The 21272-nt window shown below is 35.3% G+C and overlaps 1 long non-coding RNA gene across 1 annotated transcript; it reads left to right on the top strand.

Annotated features, from left to right (window-relative positions):
• Positions 1 to 2255: 2255 nt before the first annotated feature.
• LOC145676369 (uncharacterized) lies at positions 2256 to 19573 on the top strand. Its single transcript, XR_014129384.1, has 4 exons — positions 2256 to 2359; positions 12605 to 12726; positions 13082 to 13220; positions 16462 to 19573. It is a non-coding gene; the product is annotated as an uncharacterized LOC145676369 (long non-coding RNA).
• Positions 19574 to 21272: the final 1699 nt, after the last annotated feature.

Raw genomic sequence — 21272 nt, 5'->3', positions numbered from 1 at the left:
CAAGAATTTTCACCTATGTATTATAAATGTTAAATAAAATCTATTGACTTCGAACGACCGCCCCCCAAACTTTCAGCCTGGATCCGTCCCTGCTACCACCAGACTTATATTTGTTCTTTGCGAGTTTATGTTTTGTGAATAACTTGTTTCTTCCAAGCGTCTGTATCTCGCTCACCCTGCTAGCGCTGCTAAGCGGAGGAATTCGCAACAGAAGCTGACCAGTTACGGAAGAAAGGCAACCGCATGAGTCCAATACGGGAAGATAGAAGCGATGCAAGAATAAATCCACTTCCCCATGTTAAGAGATAGGAGCTCGCTGCCATATGCTCAATGTTACTGCTTCCAGTGGCAACGTTCGCTGCCACTGGAAATGTAAATCTCTCTCTTTCTTTCCGTTTTTTTGATTGACTTTTTTCAGAAATGCATCAATACTGTTTTGCGCTCAAGAGCAGAGGTTTATTTTTTTACTGATACACTTACTTTAATACTTAAAAATAATTTTAGTATTAAAAAAATATCCAGTTGCAGTACCAGCCGCCACTGCCATATTGAATACAATTTACCCATGCTAAACTGTTGCTAGACTAGGGTCCAAGTTGCTCTAAATTAATTAGTAACTTATGACTAACTGAGACGTCTACTATGTGCTAAACAGAGATTCTGAATACACTTTTGATAACCATTTCTTAGTCAAACCCTTAGTATTTAGCTAATCATTCTTCAAAATGACTCTGCATACGGCCCTATTATTTTGCGTGAGGTACCGTTATCAAAAGACACTAGTGATTAGTACAATCAAGGAATTTTAACATATTAACCTACAAATTCTTTAAAACCTTGAAGTAAATCATAATAATTAAAAATAAAGTAATTAGTCATATGGTTCTTATAATTTGGAAGATAAAGAAATGGAAATAAATTCCTCCCCGGGAATTTATATGCCAGGGAAAGAAACACCCTGGGGCCGGGTGGAAACTTCAAACCTAACAAAGTCGCTTAAAATTGATGATATAAGTAGAAATGTAACTGTTAATAAACGATCAAATGTACAAGGTAATATGAGTCAGGGAGTAGAACCGATTTCAGTCAATGCTGTCCAATTAGCCCAACTATCTAATAAAGCTGATGATACACACTCAGTGACCAGCAATGCTCTTAAACTATGCTTTCTTAATGTACAAGGGTTGAAGGACAAGTCATTCCTTATTTCAGATTTTGCCTACGAAAATGATTTACATATTTTCTGTGTGAGTGAACATTGGAGTGCGGACAGTGAACTCCAATACAACAATATAGATGGTTTTTCTATGGCAAATAGTTACAGTAGGAGTATATACATACATGGTGGGGTCGCTATCTATGTTAATAGTCAAATAGAATATCGTCAATTAGATATAACTTTTCTTAATACTGAACGTGAATTTGAATCAACTGCAATTTTTCTGGATCAGTACAAGTTAATAATTGTATCTGTTTATAGAACTCCTGATAGTAATCCAAATATTTTTTTAGAAAAATTGGAGAAGTTATTGGCATTTTTCAGCAACTGGCATAATTATGAGATAGTAATAGGGGGCGATGTAAATGCACATTTTGATGTGACTACTGACAAACGAACTGTCCATGAGTTACTTAATCTACTCAGACAACATAATCTTCAAGTGATTAATCGTAAACCGACTAGAGGCACAGCGTGCTTAGATAATGCATTTACCAATGTAAAAACGGAATATTTAACCAGTAATGTATGTCAATTTCCTTTCTCAGATCATGATGCCCTGCTAGTCAATCTAAGTACAACAAAAGTAGAATCCTGCAACTTTAGTTTTCCCACCACCGAACTTATAGCAACTAGGCCCATCACAGAAACTAATTTGCAAAGTTTCATTCAACAATTATCGTGTATAAACTGGGAAGTTAACATTAGGTATGATAATTTAAATGCCAGCGATACATTTGATCTTTTTTTAACAAAGTTTCTAAATATTTTTGATATGTGTGTGCCTAAAAGGGTGGTCCGATATAATTCATCAAAGAAAACAAAGTTAGGTAAAAGAACGTGGTATACCCCAGAACTCTCTGCCATGAAAGATAAAGTAATGCAGTATTATAATATGGTAGCGACTGCATCCACACCCAGGTACGATATTAGTGTGATAACTAGATGGAGGTTTTTCCATTTCTAGCCAATAGCTACTCGTACATCAGTTTTAGTGACGTCAAAAGGCAGAACGTCATAAACAATTTGTAACATGCTTTCTTATTGGGTAAGGTCTGTGGTCTGCTATGTGTAGAAATCTAAATTAGCGCACGAAAGAAACTGAGGACGCGTTTGAGAATGAGTCGGTTGAATTTCATGGTAAGCAAGTAAAATTCAAAGCTCCGCTTAGTAGTTTTTTTTTTTTTTTTTTTTTTTTTTTAAATTACCGGTATGTTATTTAATAACAGAACAATATTTTCTTGAATGTAGTGGTAAAGTAGTAATTTTCTTAAACATATTATGGTATGTTAAGTGATATACTGATAACAACGAGATGGCTTAGATTAACAACGAGATTAGGTGCAGAATATAAATTCCGATTATTTTTGGAGTATGTTGAGGAGAAGTCCAGAAGCATGTAAAAAACAAAATTTACAGGAGAAATGAATGATGCAAGTATTTAGACGTAATGTAACCAAATCTATTATAAGCTAACCTAAACTAATCTAGGGTAGTGTTTAGCCTTGGGGGGGGGGATAGGTTTTTACCGACTTTTTTGCGATATTCTATTCACATTGGTTTGGCTTAGATTAACAACATTTAATTCAGACAGTATTGCCGAGCGAGCGTCACCGAGTGAAGGCGGGTTAGACACCCGCAGGGCACATTCTCTTCTGTCTTCTTTAGTGTTGGCCTCCAATTACTAAAGAATTACCGTAATCTACTAGCAGAAATAAGCGGATTTCTATTACTTTTTTTGGAAAATTATGCTGGATCCCTAAACTAATATAATATAACATAAACTAATCTAACCAGAAATCACCAAAATTGTAAGTTTTTTTGGATATAGTATACATAAAGCCGCGTCAGTTCCCGAAGGAGCTGGACGCTCATACTTTTAGGGATTATTCATTGAGTATCTACGAACTTACCAAGGGGGTAACAAAGCGACTTTGATTTACTTATCAACTGATACGAAAATAAAAAAGAACGTACCTGTACTTTATATCTGTATGTGTAGTGCCCTTGTACTTTATCTATGACTATGTGTGCGTGTGCGGGGGGGAATTTAACGCATATCGCATGTCTTGAGCACACGGATACTTCTTAATATTGCACTACGTACAAAAATTTATGGTATTTCATGTAGAAGTGGTAATAGAACACAGAAGAAACGCAGATCACGGCGTTCTCATGTATACTATTACCGTGTTTTTTTTAAGGAAAAGAGCTGGACCCCTTCTGCTAAACGTAAGCTTTATTTTTTAACCTTCACGGGAAGCAATTTGTTTATATTTCGTGGCATCGACTTGTGGTACGTTTGAAACCTGTCTAGTTTGTGTTAACTTTAGAAAAAGGTACTATCATACGTTACGGACAATATAGGTACTGATTAAGAATAGTCCGTCATAGAAATTGTAATTATGGGTTAAGTTCCAAAGTTGGGCGTCCGTTTCCAGGAAAATTTTTAAAATTTACAGGAAAGATATGGATAATTAGATCGTTTGTGTGCTTGATAATATATAAGAGTGTCGAAAAATCTGTTTATTTGTTATATATAAGCTGTTATAAACATGGGACTATACGGCGAGCGGAGGGAACTACTTGGCGCAAGGTAACCGAACAGTTGCATTGTGGGAAAGAAACGAGCATTTATGTTATCAACATGGCGAATGTACAACGGCAATGAACTAACAGTTTTAACATTTGTGAAGCAATACGTTAATAACGAGCAAAATTTTTTAAAAGTTTGTGAAGAGCACGGATTAATGAACCTAATAACAAATTGCAGAAAGTGTGGAAAGGAGATAGCGGAAAAACGTGGCGAAAGCGGACGCCAAACTTCGGAATAAATGCCGTAATTATAGATTAAAATGAGTCTGTGCATGTAAAGAGGAATGTAGTTATAGGATAAAAGCCCAGGTTTTTCTGAAAAACCTGACCCATATGGGTTTTTTCGTTTGTTTGTTTTTTTTTTTTTTTTTTTTCGAAATATTTCAATGCGTTTGCGGCAAACGTGTTAAAATGTGACTTACGTTTTAAGATAGTCAATGTCACAACTTGCAACATTTTTTTTATTTACTGGTGTTTTGAAAAATGGCCGTCATTTTGAAATTTTTCATCGGATCACCGAGAAAATCTATACAGCTAATTTAGAGTGTCTCGTGCTTCTACTCTGAAAATTTCAACTTAAAAGACCGAAAATTAAGCTTTGTAGCGTGGATGCCCGTTATTTTGAAAAAAATAATAGAGTGGTCCACACGACTATCTCAGATTTAACTTTTTTTAAAAAATAAGAAACTACATACAAAATTATTAGACCCATATTTTTTCTTTTTGCTGAAAAAAAATTTTTCTTCGATATACAGCCTTCCAAAATGGCCGCCCTCCTCTCGGATTGCTCGAAAAATTGAAAAACATGTCAAATTAAAAGTTTTATTGTAGAGAAACGAGTGTACTTAGTAACATAATCGCAATAGAAGGAAGAGTATGAAGTTGTATGTTTCGTTGGAGGGTAAAAATTCGTCTATTGGTCCAATAGGAATCGCGCAATTCACTCGCAATGTTGCCAACTTTGATGAAATTTTTGCTAACTTCAAACATTTTTTTTTTCTGTCCTCACGAGCAATATCAACCATCTGCTTGTAACATCGAAATCTACTCCATAAGGTCTTTTGAAAATGTAAAGGACTTACGTTTCTGATTATTACATCCCACGTTATGACATGATGAAAAGCTAAAAATTTCATTAAGACGCCATGTTTGGACGCCATTTTCTCGAAAACCCCACCTTTTAAAAATCTGAAATTTTTACATGTATTGGAAAAGTACCTAAGTATTTAATATCCGTTAACCGTTCATGCGGCTGAAGCCCCTACCATTCGCAATTAATTATTGAAATTTTGATTTTTGTACTTGCAATGTAAATATTTCTTATGGGCATTTAGGTCCTATACACAAGGCGATTTGAAAGGGAGTATGAAAATTTTGAGAGATGAATCCTGACATCAAATCCAGTAAAAAAGTTCCTATAAACATGAGTCAAATTCCGCTTCGTTTTCGAGTTACAGGGTTTCCAACTCGGGACCAAAAATCGGCTCGCGACAATGGAAAATAAAATACATATTTCGCGTTCAATCAGAAACTGTGTGCTAAAGTTATGATAAAGTTCAGAAAGTTGATTTGTATCAATATGAAAATTTTTACGTGCGTTGCAATTCGGTTGGCAGTGTTGCCAACTTGGTAGAACTTTTATTTCTTTCCAAATGACACTACGTGGATTTTATTTGATATTTGGTATTCATTAATGATTGCAAACATCACATGAAGCACAATTTTCCCAACATCACCACAGTTTTCGAAAACTTACATGGATTTCATTAAAAGGTTTATCTCATGCGTTATTGATAGTTTGTGTGATTCGGTGTCGTGAACATCGTCCTAGTGTTCTCTGGAACCATGAAAATTGTTTACACAGGGAGCATGACATTCTAGTGCACTAGTTAAGTGTTTGTGTGAATAACAATAGGGAAGTCCTATTAGAGTAAGGACTGTATTAAATGTGTTGGTTATGCAAAAAGCCGTAAGAGGATTGTGCACAGAAAGAATTCTAGACAAAAAAATTATCTTGCGGTAAAATATATGGATTGCGTACAGCGTGTCATCCCAAACGTACTATTAGGACAGGATGATTATTTGTGTCCTGTACACAAGGCGATTTGAAAGCCAGTATGAAAAATTTTGAGAGGTGAATCCTTCAGCGTAGTCTAGGTTTCACCGATAACAGCTGTTTTAATGGGGACACATTCATGTTTAGCATGTTAACTGCCTGGTTAATGGTTTCAAAATCTACATTCACAGGAACAAATTCTTTATCTTGCTGGTGCATAATTTCATATTTACATCTCTTTCGTGGTCACCAATATCTCACACACATTCACGTTGTTCACGGTAAATATTCAAAGCACCCTTTACACAAATAATCATCCTCTCCTAATACTACGTTTTGGCAGACGCGCTGTACGCAATACGTATATTTTACCACAAAATAAAATGTTTGTCAAGAATTCTTTCTGTACACAATTATCTTATACCTTTTAGAATCATCAACACATTTAATACGGTCCTTACTGTAATAGGACTTCCTCATTGTTATTCACACAAACACTGTAACTAGTGCACTACAATGTCATGTTACCAGTAAAAACAATTTTCATGGTTCCAGAGAACAATAGGACGATGTTCACGACACCAAACCTCGTAATAAACTGTTTCGTGGTTTCAGCAGAACTTCTTGAACAAGTTAGAACTTGATGCGTGGAGTTATGAGAGGTTTTGCAATAATAAAGAATATTTTTTCTTCTTTTTATTATTATTATTATGATTATTACAACTTACACAGGCGTAGCTTTTATTCGACATTTTGGTTTTACTAATGATGACAAACATCGAGTGAAATTCACACTTAATGTTGCAAACTATCAATAACGCACGAGATAAACCTTTTAATGAAATCCATGTAAGTTTTCGAAAACTGTGGTGATGTGGGGAAAATTGTGCTTCATGTGATGTTTGCAATCATTAATGAATACCAAATATCAAATAAAAACCACGTAGTGTTATTTGGAAAGAAATAAAAGTTCTACCAAGTTGGCAACACTGCCAACCGAATTGCAACGCACGTAAAAATTTTCATATTGATACAAATCAACTTTCTGAACTTCATCATAACTTTAGCACATAGCTCTGATTTAACACGAAATTTATATTTTATTTTCCATTGTCGCGAGCCGATTTTTGGTCCCGAGTTGGAAACCCTGTAACTCGAAAACGAAGCGGAATTCGACTCATGTTTATAGGAACTTTTTTACTGGATTTGATGTCAGGATTCATCTCTCAAAATTTTCATACTCCCTTTCAAATCGCCTTGTGTATAGGACCTAAATGCCCATAGGAAATATTTACATTGCAAGTATAAAAATCGAAATTTCAATAATTGCGAATGGTAGGGGCTTCAGCCGCATGAACGGTTAACGGATATTAAATACTTAGGTACTTTTCCAATACATGTAAAAATTTCAGATTTTTAAAAGGTGGGGTTTTCGAGAAAATGGCGTCCAAACATGGCGTCTTAATGAAATTTTCAGCTTTTCATCATGCTATAACGTGGGATGTAATAATCAGAAACGTAAGTCCTTTACATTTTCAAGAGACCTTATGGAGTAGATTTCGATGCTACAAGCAGATGGTTGATATTGCTCGTGAGGACAGAAAAAAAATGTTTGAAGTTAGCAAAAATTTCATCAAAGTTGGCAACATTGCGAGTGAATTGCGCGATTCCTATTGGACCAATAGACGAATTTTTACCCTCCAACGAAACATACAACTTTATACTCTTCCTTCTATTGAGATTATGTTACTAAGTACATTAGTTTCTCTAAACAGAACTTTTAATTTGACATGTTTTTCAGTTTTTCGAGCAATCCGAGAGGAGGCAGCCATTTTGGAAGGCTGTATATCGAAGGAAAAATTTTTTTCAGCAAAAAGAAAAAAATATGGGTCTAATAATATTGCATGTAGATCCCATATACAAAAAATAAATGAAATCTGAGACTATGAAGGGGACCAATTGTGGTTTGCCTGGACGATTTGAAATGGAATTGGTCAATAATAATAATGGCCGCCGTTTTGAAATTTTACGTTGGTATGCCTCCAAAATCTAAACAGGAAATTTAGCGTATCTCGTGCCTTGTAGCCTGAAAATTTAAACTTAGAAGACCGAAAGTTGTACCCTGTAGTGTGTGATACAGGCAGATACCACACACGTGGAGACATGTAGATCGTGTCGAGAAGGAGCCTCAGTGACGTTCGCCAAATGTGAATGCCAAATATATTGAATTAAAACTAAGATATCTTTCATGTTTTAAAATGTCGAATATGAAATAAATATTTCCCAGCGTAAAATAAATGATTTTATTGTTGAAGTTGACTTCCGATACTTTGTGCGTTCAATTACGGGGATTTCCCGAGCACTTGTTGCAAGACAGTTCTTTCCCGAAAACTAATTTTAAAAAACAAAGGTATAATTCATATTTTGTAAAGTTATCTAAATGTTTTAAATCAAATTATATATCTTCCAGCGTAAAATAAATAGTTTTATTGTTGAAGTATTCACTTCAGATGCTTTGTGCGTTCGTTTATGGGAATTTCCCGAGCGCTTCTTTCACAACGGAATTTTTCCGAGGATGTAGCTTTCTTTACTGTACATTCAATCTTCCACTAGTATGGAAGTATGAATTCAGCACTTGAAATAGTTAGCGTTACGTAGTCGTCAGAGCTCCAAGTATTAAGCGTCTTAAATTTGACAAGAATTTTTACACTATTGCTGGTGTTGATTCTACAGAATGCATATTTGAAGAGTAGCAACAAATGAACTGAACTAAGCTGCTGCTGTTGGAAAACCAAATTTTACTGAAGAATAATGATTACTTGTATGTCTATAATTATAATTACTTGTGTTTACCATCAAAGGTAAGAAGTCATTCTGATAGTTTTACTAATTATTTACATATTTCCTGGTAGTACCGGCACCTATGCAGTGACGTAACTAGGGGAACAAACGTGGCTAATTGGGCTTGTTCCCCGGGTGCCTAATTGGGTAAATATTTGGGGGGTGCTAAGTCGAGTTCTTGCCCCGAGCAACAACTAGCGTATTTACATCATTGCACCTATGCCCTTAAATCCGTAAAACCTCGATGTCGCCAAGTTGGGAAGCACACTATTCACGGAAAGTATTTTCTATTTTACTTCAAACATGCTATAAGCATAATCCATACATTAATTTGCTCCACAATTATCCCAAACTAAGTTTTTTTTTTTTTTTTTTTCACTGCATTCAGAGATTTATGAAGGTCTTATGTTGAATGTTAATGTGTGCCTTAACGTGAAAGCATCTAATTCGCCCAAGAAAAGTCCAAAATCTGGGGGAAAAAATCATTTTCAATGTGATCACCTTAGTTGTACTAATGATATACTAACAATAAGCTACATGGGTTTTTTAGATGGGTTCAATACGAAAAAAAAACGGTTTTTTTCGGGCTAGGCCGCTTGGGCAAACCCTGACTTGACATGATTTCATACTAGTAACGTTTCACTTGTAAAGATAAAATATAGCTTCTGTACACTGTGCAGATGTACATTGCCTTTGAGTTAGAAGTCGCTTACCTTCAAAACAGGCTTGTAAACTTTTGCAATTTCAAGAAGAAAATGAATCCCACGTACGGTACCATTTTCCCACGCTGAAAATAATATTTTCATTTTCTTTTCTGTATTTTCAATTCATTTTCCATTTACCACACACTGTTCGCCTGTTTTACATACCGTGTCTTTCGTAAAATTTCAACAACTGTCTCTCGTTATTTTTCAATAGTTCTATATAACTCACACATGATATTTGACAGCCTTAACATACACGCTCCTTTCGCGGCATTGTCTCCGCGAAATAGTCCACCTCCACCTCCACATACACTGCCGCTTAGAACTTACAAACTCAACCATTTTCTTAGCTTTTACTACTCCCGTTACCTGACTTTCATTCATTCTTCCTCACAAACTTAAATAAATTCTCCAACTGACCCGGCAAATTTCCTAAGATTGGTCCCGCGATATAGCACTTAACCCTACTAATTTCCTACGGCGCAGTATTTCTGCACCATGTACGGAATCTTTTATGTTTATATGCACTGTCGTTGTCAATATGCGCACCTCTGTTGCTAACGCGCCTGTTCCCTTGGCGCGGGCACCCTTGCTACGCTTTTGGCCTGATTCACTTACATAGCATTCTCGCTTTTAACTGCTCCTAACACAAGTTGATGTGTGTATGTATATATATTTTTTACTCGTACCCTTAGAAACGATTTCTAAGGCACTTTGAGTGAATTTCATGGCAATAGCATAGCACGCAGTTATTTCCTGGGTACATCAGTTTGCATGCTTATTGTCAACCTATGCACAATAATTTGGGCATGTGCCAGATTAATAAGGACCTAGAATCTTAGGGAATCATTTAAGGCAAAAAAATTGAAAGGGAAATGGTTTATTATTCTCAATCAGCACCTTAAATTACTTCACAAATGAAGACTGCTTGATTTGGAACTTAATATAACAACAATCATGCAGGTTAAGAATCTGAGATCATACCTTATGTTGCAATGCATTTCATTCTTTTATGATTAAATATACTCTTACGACCTTCAAACATTTCTTGCGGGACGAGTTTCATTCCTGTGTACAGATTGATTTTTGGAAGGCTTAACTCATGCTTCTCGTTATGACATATGCTATAAAGACTGTCAAGCAAAAGACTACTAACCGTCCTGTGCCAGATGACCACTAGTATGCAAGTAGTATCTCTAACCGAAGCTGGAGTCCGGTGGTGCTTCTGTAGGGAGCATGTGCATCGTCAATGAAAAGAACTGTATAAACAAAACTAGTGGGAAAAACATTTTTGTGGTACAGAACCCCATGCCCATTTCTTTGAGACACTTTTATGACCACACGTTTCCTTACCACAGTACTATTGCAGACCTATTTTATTATAGTTTCCTTATGGAGTATTACATCGTAAAGACCAGACAGTTTGCTTTACGGCTTCGTCATTATAACTCATGTTAGAGGCAATGTACTCATGTATGCATTTTTTATTATTATTATTATTTGTTTATTTACTGGTCTTGGTCTTTTGGAATAACAATAAGTACTTGCACTTTTTTTTTTCAACATACCTCAAGTTCAATCAAAGTGATAAAAATAACATAATGAAATCATATTTACCATATAGTCCTTCAAAGGGGGTATCGTACACAATATAATATACAGAAGTTGCGATGGCTCAGTGGTCACCCCTGGTGCTGGGGGTCTCTGGTTCGATCCCAGCTCGCGCCAAGTGAACTTTGTGGTGAACAAACACCGTGTGCGTGGGTTTATTCGTGGTTCTCCCACTTCCTTCATATCACCATTTCTCATTACCACCGTCTCGCTTACCCTAGCCGGCATAATCTTGGGACGTAAAACTCAAAGTTTTCCTTTCATTTTACAATATATACACTCGAAACGACTGTTTTTATTGATGTAGTATAATGTGAATGACAGTGATACAAGTTGGACATGCGGCGCCCCAATTCTGTGCTGCACTCCTATTTGCCACTTCGGCTTGTGCATTTCTCACTAGGTTTTAAAGCAAATTCCCTTGTATAAAGATTCCTGTTAAAACTAGGTCTAAAATATAGTTAGGAACTTCAAAGTAATACTAGAAGTTAATTTTATGCACACACACACACACACATAGTAAGTTGAGTTTCAGTCTATAGAGTTTGAGCGATTTTCCTTCCTTTCTATTGGTATGTCTTGCCATGGAATTTGTTTCGGGACAGTGAAAAGGCAGATATGTGATTGAACACTATTTAAAGTTTCTGTGCAGGTGGAAAAAAAAATCATTTTTGTTGATTTTTTTATTTAAATCGATTTGTTTCATTTAAATCAAATCTGTCTCCTCGTATAATACAAGTCGCGAACTGAAGAAAAAACATTAGGAATTACTATTAAATGCTAATTATGCTATTTAAGTGAAAGTATTGGGGTTGAATTTTGAATTATCCCCAATCGTTAACCTATATCAATCCCAAACAATGTTTCTTAACCCTTTTAAATTACGGCTCTTTTTAAAGGTAAATTATAGACTTTCAGTCAAGCAGCTACAGCATTATCCCTATTTATCCTAGGATCATGGTACATACATCACTCTCTTTAGAACAGAACAGCTTTTGAAAGGGTAACATTCACATTTTCCTATCATGTCCCTCAAGCGGGAAATTTTGAGAGTAATAGGCATTTTTTTAACTTTTTTTTTTTTTTTAATTTTGATCCACTCTGGATTCCCCTATGTTAACGCACAGATCTCAAAATCATCTGGGAAATACTAAGGGTTATGTAAACCTCGAAAACTGCTAGATGGTTTTCGTAGAATAGTTGTACCTTTTGGTATACAGTATAAATCCGGTTTTATACTTTTCAAGGGACCTAACAGAAAAAGAGAAAATGGTGAAAAGCTTTTCAGCTATATATAATTAACAGTATATAGATTGACAGAGATTATTTGCGATTAGTTTAAATATCTAGCACTAAAGAACAACATTAAAGTAAACAATTTTCAGAATACATTTTTTACATCTAACTGTTAGTTATTTCTGTCTGGCTATGTATTATTCAATTTGCATAGCAATGGAAGATATTTATGTAATACTATTAGTACTTTTGAAGTTCAATATACAGTTAACTTTTTCCTGTATCCCAAGTTCTTTTTTAAATTTAATTAACCATTTCTCCTCTACATTCGCTGGTTTACAGGATGTGAATGACGGAATACTCAAATTTTCCTTAACGTAAAAGCGGGAAGTGGAATATATTGTGAACGTAGAGAAACTGAAAAGGCCGAGAAAATGGTGAGAAAACTTGAATTCTGAAAACTGGTATGTATCTTAATAATTACTAGGGTAAATATTAGATACCTACTTGCAGATTATTCTATTAATTAATAAATAAACAGAGTCGATCAAATTCAAAATTACTTTAACCTGCTACCATAAATCATGATTTTAACCATGGCCATCTTGAGTATGTGACACGTTTGCTGTGGTCTTCTAAATGTGTTAACACTATTCTGCGTACGAGTTGCAGGGGGAAAAGATCCTTATGCTAGCACTTAGAATAGCATATTTATCTGTTTATTTCTTTGTTATTTATTTGTATATATATATATATATATATATATATATATATATATATATATATATATATATATATATAATTGTTTTTCGGTTACAGGGTGTCTAGCAGTTATGCCTGGATACCGTAGTAAGTTAAGTACGTGTCATCGCTAAGATGAATAGGATGTGTAACTTCCAGTTTCCCCAAATACAGTAATCGAAGAATTCAATGGATGATGCTTAACGTGTGACTCACCGTAAGTTTGCAACAATAATTGCATCTTGCTTAAGTAAGAGTAGAATGCAAGGCCTAAATACGAGTATAGAGAGGTTGATGTAAGCTCAGAGCAGTAATGTAGAATTTGTACGTGAAGGTGATTGTATTTTGTCATACTGTACATAAAGACATATACCTGAATGAAGAAATGAAGTGTGTTTACATTCGATCAGCAAATTAACATTTCAAGGCCAATATTATATCTAAATTTACTTTGAATATAACAAACATAGTAACAAAATGAAAACCCATGAATATTTATCTTAATAGTGCTGTTCAAATACATATTTTTAATATCTTCTTTTTTAAGGTTCCCTTGTATTCAAAGTTTCATACTTCTAATGAATAAGGTGTCAAAAATTTTATTTTCATATTTTAAAATTTAAGTATTTCCGTATTTTTCGAAATATACGAGACGTGGTCAAAAGATACGGTGAATAATTTCACCATATTAGAAACAAAGTAATAAGCTTACATGGAATTTGATTTAATCTCCTTCAAAGTACTGACCTTAGGTAGCAATGCACTTATCGCAACGTTGAATCCAAGACTGGAAGCATTCCTGGAAGGCTTTTGGAAGGGCGTTCAGCTGCTCTGTCGTAACCCTCTTGATGTCAGGAATGGTGTCAAAACTTTTTCCTTTAAGCACACTTTTAATTTTGGGGAAGAGGCAGAACTAGCATGGTACTATATCCGGAGAGTACTGTGGATGTGGACAAACACCAATATTTTTATCGGTCAAAAACTCTTGTTCGTCAGTCAAAAGTCGGAGAATGAATTTCGCACCCACTCTTCTCATTGGCAAATCGGCGGTTAAAATGCTAAAATTGTGAGATGCTAAGTTTTTCGGTAAGCTCTTAAATAGTTATTCGCTTATTTGAACGAACAAATTTTGCACTTTATGCACGTTTTCTTTTTTGTGGTTAATCGACGTCCCGAAGATTGCTTATCCTCTACCGATTCATTTCCGCTTTTAAATCGTTCATACCACTTGTAAACAGTCTTCAGAGTTACAGCATTATCAGCATACACCAATTCAATATTTCGTGAGTTTCTTGGCACTTATCTGCAACTTGAAACAGAACTTAATATTCCGCGTTGTTCGAAATCCATGATGCGCGAAAGACACGGTAAACACGACCTCCCTCTAGCGGCTCTGGACGCGGACTGACAAGTCAGAACGTGTTTCATCTTGACGCTGGCTGTCTCAACGGATCAACTATCGAACAAATTACATCAAATGAGTGTAGCGTCAGCAGTTGCTGCTTAAAAGGGGAAAAAATCGTATTTTTGATCACACATTGTACCTGAGAGCTGTTTTCATCCCTGCATTCAAAATTGTGAGATTGTAGAAGTTCGTTTTCTTTGGATTTTATTTGTTTCTTGCGCACTGAATAAACTTTTTTTTTTCTATTGACGTATTTTCAGTAATAATTCTATTTTATTTTATGTATTTATTATCTACACTGAACTAATAGTTTACAGTTCCACGTTAATTGAGGGTCCAATATCTAGTGTTAGTGGTTTGGTCTATGAAATTCAGTTAATCGTGAATTACCTTTTAACAGGCTTCGAGCCGTATGCTTGAGCTTGAATTAATGAGGAATGTGTTCAGGGAAGATCATTGGACTATATCTGTGTTCCACGTTCCGAGTAGTGAATGGAATGAGGAAATACATTGTCCGTTGTTATATGCACTACAGAACAAGCCCATTTCTTTCGTCTTAAGGTAGTTCACAATGTATTTTTACAATTCAGGCACTAAAGAAAACTAAACATAATAGATTTATTTTATTTTTACCGGATTATTTGTCACAGATTTTCTTTCATTTATTTATTTACTTCATTGTTACATACTTAGGAAGTATCGTAGTAGAATTGAGGAGTTTGATGTAATAAGGGCGTAAGCCCTACGCTTAAAAGGTTATTCCCTTTTTGCATCAAATGCATGAGTGGTTTTTATCATGCTTGTTAAGCCTCCTGTCAAAATTTCAACTCGATATCGGAATAAAATGCTGCATATTACATTATTTTATGTAAGAATAAAACTCCACTTAAATTTTCAACATCGTTTTCTCCAAATGCATATTTCAGACTTACGCCCTTATTGCATCAAACTCCCAATTAATATTTAACTATTTTCGAGGTTTATTTTTAAAAATAGGTAAATTGAAGTATTAGGTTCACCATGCTTAAAACTAGCCGTTTATGCAAGATGTACATTACTAACAATTAAAGGACTAAGGAGGGAGTAATTAAAAGTTTTAACGGAGAGCTTTCGAGGGAAAAATCAATTAAACTACTGTACAGTTAACGAAAGTTGGCTTCTGACAGGTTGACAGAACACGTAGTATATTGGAAGCGCTGTTATCAAAGGCTCTGCAACTAACTTAGAATGTTTAACTCATAATTTTATAATTGTAATAATACGAAAGGAACATCTGATTTCCAAATAATAACTATAATAGAACTTAGAATATTAATATTCTACAAGAAGATTAAAGAAGGGTTAACACAATTTTCTAAACGTATGCAGCTCCAATATTTCTCTTCATCTAATGCAGAGTCTTCACAATCTTCTAATACTGAATCGAAGTTGGATTCGAACACTGTGTTAAAAAGAAGGTACTTTTTAACCCATTAAAATATACTTTAATTGAACTTCTGCCTTTATAACTTAACAAGGGTATTTCTCAAACACATCCACAAATTATAGTGAGTTACTGCTTCTCTGTACTTCGAATACAAATTCTCGTGTAACAGGCAAGTAAAAGACTTTTTCTCTGAGTGTAATTGGAAGACGCATGCAGAACAGAAAATTAAAACTGCAAATGATTTACTAAACTCTGTTTCGTGCTAACGTGAAAAAAAAAAAAAATAAAAAAAAAACTAATTCTTTTATTTAAACAACATTAAACAGAATACGTGAGTTAAATAAAGTGTGAAAATATTTCTGAAGCCGAAGCTGTCTTTTGCTGTCTAGAAGTCGAAGGCAACAGAATTGGTTCCCGAAATTACACTAGGAATATAATAATACCATTGTGATTCCCAAGACACATACTATATAAGTATTAATTATTCTTAATATAATTGCTGTATAATCGTTGAGTGATAACTATTTGTTTTGCTTTATTTTTTCTTGTGATATTGTTGCATACTAGAATGTTAGTTTCTCGATATTTTAGAAGTGTTTTTCATTGTTTCCAAAACTTTTTTTGTAGGCGAGCTGCAGTACACAAATTGTCACATTCCTTGTAAGGAGCAGAGAATGAAGAAATTTATTGTTATGTATGATGTGCACAAGCCTGGAAGAGAGAATGGAGTCAGTTGGATATCAATCTGTGGTGCTTTTGATCAGTTGTGAGCATCCTTTTTGATATCTTGGTGTTGTTCATTGAAATCAACGGACTTACACAAGCTGGAAGTGTGAACGAGTACTCAAGTGCGACCAAATAGAACATTCACGAAATTGAGAACATGATAAAAATTCAATTTTTGAAACAAAATATACTAATTGGTAAATTTAAATTTACTTAACATGTATGATAGACAAAACACTTCATATTGACTTAAATCAGTAGTTATGGAACTTTTTGAAAAGTTTCCACATATTGTCAACGCTTATTCAGGCTCACATGAAACTTGTCAAGTGTAATGTAAGCCTGCCATTTGCTCAGTAGAAATCAAAACACGTATTTATTTAAAAAAAAAATTGTCGGAACTCTTGCAATACCAGTTATTTTCCCTTCTTTTATAATGGCTTCATTTGAACAACTTGTTGAATTTATTGCCCGTTTGTTACAATACGTGCATGGTGTGTCGTACTTTGTATTCGTTTTACATGTAGGTTTATAACTAGCCAAATATTTCTTTTTATGAATAATCATTAAAATTGAGAAAAAGAGGTTTATAATTATTAGAAAATATCTGGGTATGTTCTAAGTTAAGAGCTAAGATATAAATTCCATATTAGCGGTACAAATCTGAGATGACATACATCATTCTCTGTACTGTATAAACTTGTTAAACTGCATTTAGATAATTGTAAATAATAAGTAGTTTATTATCGAAAATTAGGTTTTTATTCCTGCCTATAAAGATAATCAAGAAAGTTCTGAAGCTTTTTCACCCACCACCTTCGAACATCGATATGTCACCTAAGACGTACCTGGACGATCAAAAATAATCCCCATCAGCATCAACACCCTCTGCCTACGTTCTGGAAGGTCATGGATTCCATCGTAATAGAACCTAATGAGCCGTAAAACAAAGGAGGTATCAAGTGCATTTTGCATCTCTACTAGGGATTTGAACTGGCGTCCTCTAAGGTGATTGTCCAAGGAATGGAACAGGTGATAATCGGATGGTGTAATGTCCACAGAGTATGGCGGAAGCAATAGTATTTCCCATCCAAGGTTTAGAATGGTGTCCCGGGTCATCCTAGCCACGTGGGGCTTAGCGTTGTCCTGCAACATGAGGTCCCCTTTGCGATTCAGAAGTGCTGACTCCAGAGTTTTAAGTTTTTCTTCAACACGGCTCAACTGCTGACAGTACACAGTTGCGTTGATGCTCTGACCAGCTGGTAGCAGTTCCAGATGCACGATGCCGCGAGCAGTCCACCAAACACACAAGGAAGACCTTCTAGTGCTGTGCTGGTTTCGGCTATTTTGAAACCAGTTAATGGGATAGTAACGAATAATAACGGCTCCGTGGAGCTTCGTACAAGACCCACTTCTCATCACCCTGTTCAGAAATGGCTCCTTCCTGAGACGAGACAGCAAAGAAACGCAAGTATCTGCTCGCGTTGCCTTCTGGCTCGAAGTCAAATTATGTGGGACCTATCGACTCAGTTTGTAGTGCTTTCCAAGTTGTAGGTGCTGCCGAATGGTTTCTCCACTCATACTGAATTGTAGTCCCAGTTCCTCACATATCTGGCCACTGTTCGCCTGAATTGTACATGTGGTGGTCTTCCGGCACGTGGTGCGTCTTCGAGTGTTTCGTCACCGTCCTTAAACTTGTTAAACCACCACTGCACTTTCTACGTAGTCACGATACCCTCACCAAAAGCGTGGCATATTTTCCGCCGCGCTGCAGCGGCATTTGGCCCCATTTTCAACTTGTACAGCATACACACCCTTGTGACATTCTGTTCCATGTTCATTCTGTCCTTACGCAAGTTCACGGTGTAACTGAACTGCCACGATCACATAGTATGTTGGATATACCCATACCAAGAACTGACCTTCGCCTTATCTCCATTCGCATTCAACTTACGGTGTCCTAGGGACAATTTAACGCAGACCTCCACAAAAACTGACAGAACTTTGTTGGTTACCTTTATAATATTAGTGAATACATTTACGTTTAGGTGCGTATGTTACACTTTGGATTTAGTTAGTATTTCTAATATGTTTTGATTGGGAATAGCTTCAAACATCACCATATTCTTTGATACCAATGAGCCATGCCGACCATCTCATTTCCAGGATTCAATATATTACCAAAATCTATTGAATGTTTAGAAATATATGTATAATCTTTACACTCTTCGAAGAAAGAATGGAGCCAGTTGAAAATCAATTCGTAGTGCTTTTAACCAATTATTAGCATCTATTTTCATATCTTACTGTAGTCCATTGATATCGTCGATCTTAGACAAGCTGGTTTGGAAGTGCATTATATGATTCATGTAATATTTTCTTTCTGGTTAGATCATTGGTTCATATCAGACAGGACATCACCATCAGTGAAAAGTTATTTACATTTTTTTAACGTACGTTGTAGTACGACTCTCCTTTACGTATAGACTCGTCAAAGGTCTGATCTTATACAAGTAATGAGAACAGTGTTATAATTCCTATCTGGTTTTATGCACATAAAAACATCTGCTACATTCCCTGAATTTAATTGCCTCCCATCTCTGTATCTTTTTTACCACACGTGTGGAAGGCGTCATAACCGTCAGCACGTCAACCTTTGTCAATGTACCGCAGCGATCACCATGTTGTATGTGTGATGTCTTTCCTTGTGTTGTGGTGCTTCCCGCGAAGTGGTCACTTTTGACGAAGAGGTCGCCACGAAGTCCTGGAAAACATTGTTGTGGACTGCACCCACTTGCCACTTCAATCTCGATCCATGCACGTGGTTCGTGTTTCCGAAACATATTGTTATGGCGCATCAAATTGCCTTCTCTAGAACATTGCTTGTTTTGACTGAATAACACATAGTCGTTATCTCTCGCCATACTTCATCGTCTCACATTCCCTTATCACCTGCGGAACTCCTGTATTGCTGAGACACATCCTTCTGACGTGTAAACAGTGTCGCCGTTACTTTTCTAAGCTCTGTATTTGGGAAAGTATATATATATATATATATATATATATATATATATATATTTTATCTTTTTCATCAAGTAAATATGAAATTGTGCAGGTCTCATACACTATAAATTTCTTCACAGACAAGGATTAGAGAAACGAACATGTAAAATACGAATCATTTGATATAAATTTAATTTAAGAGTATTAGAAGAATTAAGTATCTCTCTCAAATGACCACTTCCTTCGAGGTGGAGATGATGTGTTGTTTTCCTGATATTGCTAAGTTTTGGTGTGTATCAATGAAAAGTTCAGTTGTGAAACTACAATCACCTTAAATACAAATTATTTTAACGCGTGATAACTGAAATCATCAATTGTAAATGTAATTGAATTAATTCATAAATTGAAGGAAATGTTTGTATTATGGGTAAGTTTATTAGATATTGTAGTATCTACATCTTTATTCCTTATTTCATAAGTTGTATGCTTTTGGTGTTGGTAACTTTGAACAGCGATCATCATGTTTCAACAGTATACGCAACAGTATGAACAACATTGCGTACAATTGTTTGCTTAGGTTGAAGAAAAGAATTATGACACCATAAATTTATCTGTGAAATGGGGTATATTTACCATACATGTTTTATAAGGACTTCGGGTATTTTTTTTTTTTTCACGTTAAAATAAACGGCTCAATCTCTGAAGTTATTGATAAAGGAATATTTAGGGCTCGCATACTCATTTTTGGTGAGGTGTCTTGTATTGTAATTTCAGTATTTTTGATTTTTACGTGTTGTGTAGAATTGAAGAATAGGATCATGATAACCAAAATATTGTAGTACTTGTAGTTTAGTTTCATTACTTTTTTTCTTCCATCCTCTGTCTTAAGTTCCAGAATAGAAAAAAAGCTTTTCAGTAAAATCCACATAACCTTGTACACAGGTATGTAAGAATTCTGAATATGTAAGATTTTCTGAGGAAATCTTTTTTTTTTTTCTTTCTTTCTTTCTTTCTTTTTTTCTTAGAATATTGAGCTATAACACATGGCGAAATAAAATTCCACTATATCTGGTTTCTGGCTCCTTCCTTCTTACGATAGATATTTTGCTCATGTTTTTTTGTTTTTTTCTTCAAAGATAACATACTGTATCTACAAATTATTAAACATATAGGATGTTTCAAGGGAAAAGGGCAATACTTTGAGAAACGGTAGTATGACTAATTCTAAACAGACAACTTCATATGGGCATTGGTCGTATACTGAATGGTTTGAGAGCTATTGGTTGTGAACCACTTTTTATCTTAGGCTGCTTATTACTCAGTCTGTCGTCACTTTACAGCGGTGAGACATAACGCACTTAAAATTTGATGGAATGACTTTTCCAACGGTTTGCAACTTGTGGCAGGTGGTGTCTTTGAGAGGGAAGTTGTAGAGTACATGTAACATTAATTTAAGATTTATTTAAGGGAACTGTATGGTAACGTTGATTTCCAAGTTCCTTCAATAACTTCCCTTCCAAGATTAACTACAGAGCGAGCAATAAGCAACATAAGGTCAGAAATTGTTCGCAATCTGTAACTCTGAAACCATTGAGAATAGGGCTCATATTCAATTAACTTTTTTGCTTAGAGTCACCTATGTTGACATTTATATTCCAAAGTATTCCTCTTTCTCCCTGAAACACCATATATACAAGCTGCTTTTTCAC

The sequence above is a fragment of the Thermobia domestica genome, unplaced genomic scaffold (assembly GCF_964235325.1).
Source record: "Thermobia domestica unplaced genomic scaffold, izTheDome1.hap1.1 HAP1_SCAFFOLD_118, whole genome shotgun sequence".
In the NCBI taxonomy this organism is placed as follows: Eukaryota; Metazoa; Arthropoda; class Insecta; order Zygentoma; family Lepismatidae; genus Thermobia; species Thermobia domestica.
Note: the sequence above shows the minus strand (reverse complement) of the source record. Positions and strands in the feature narration are given on the sequence as shown.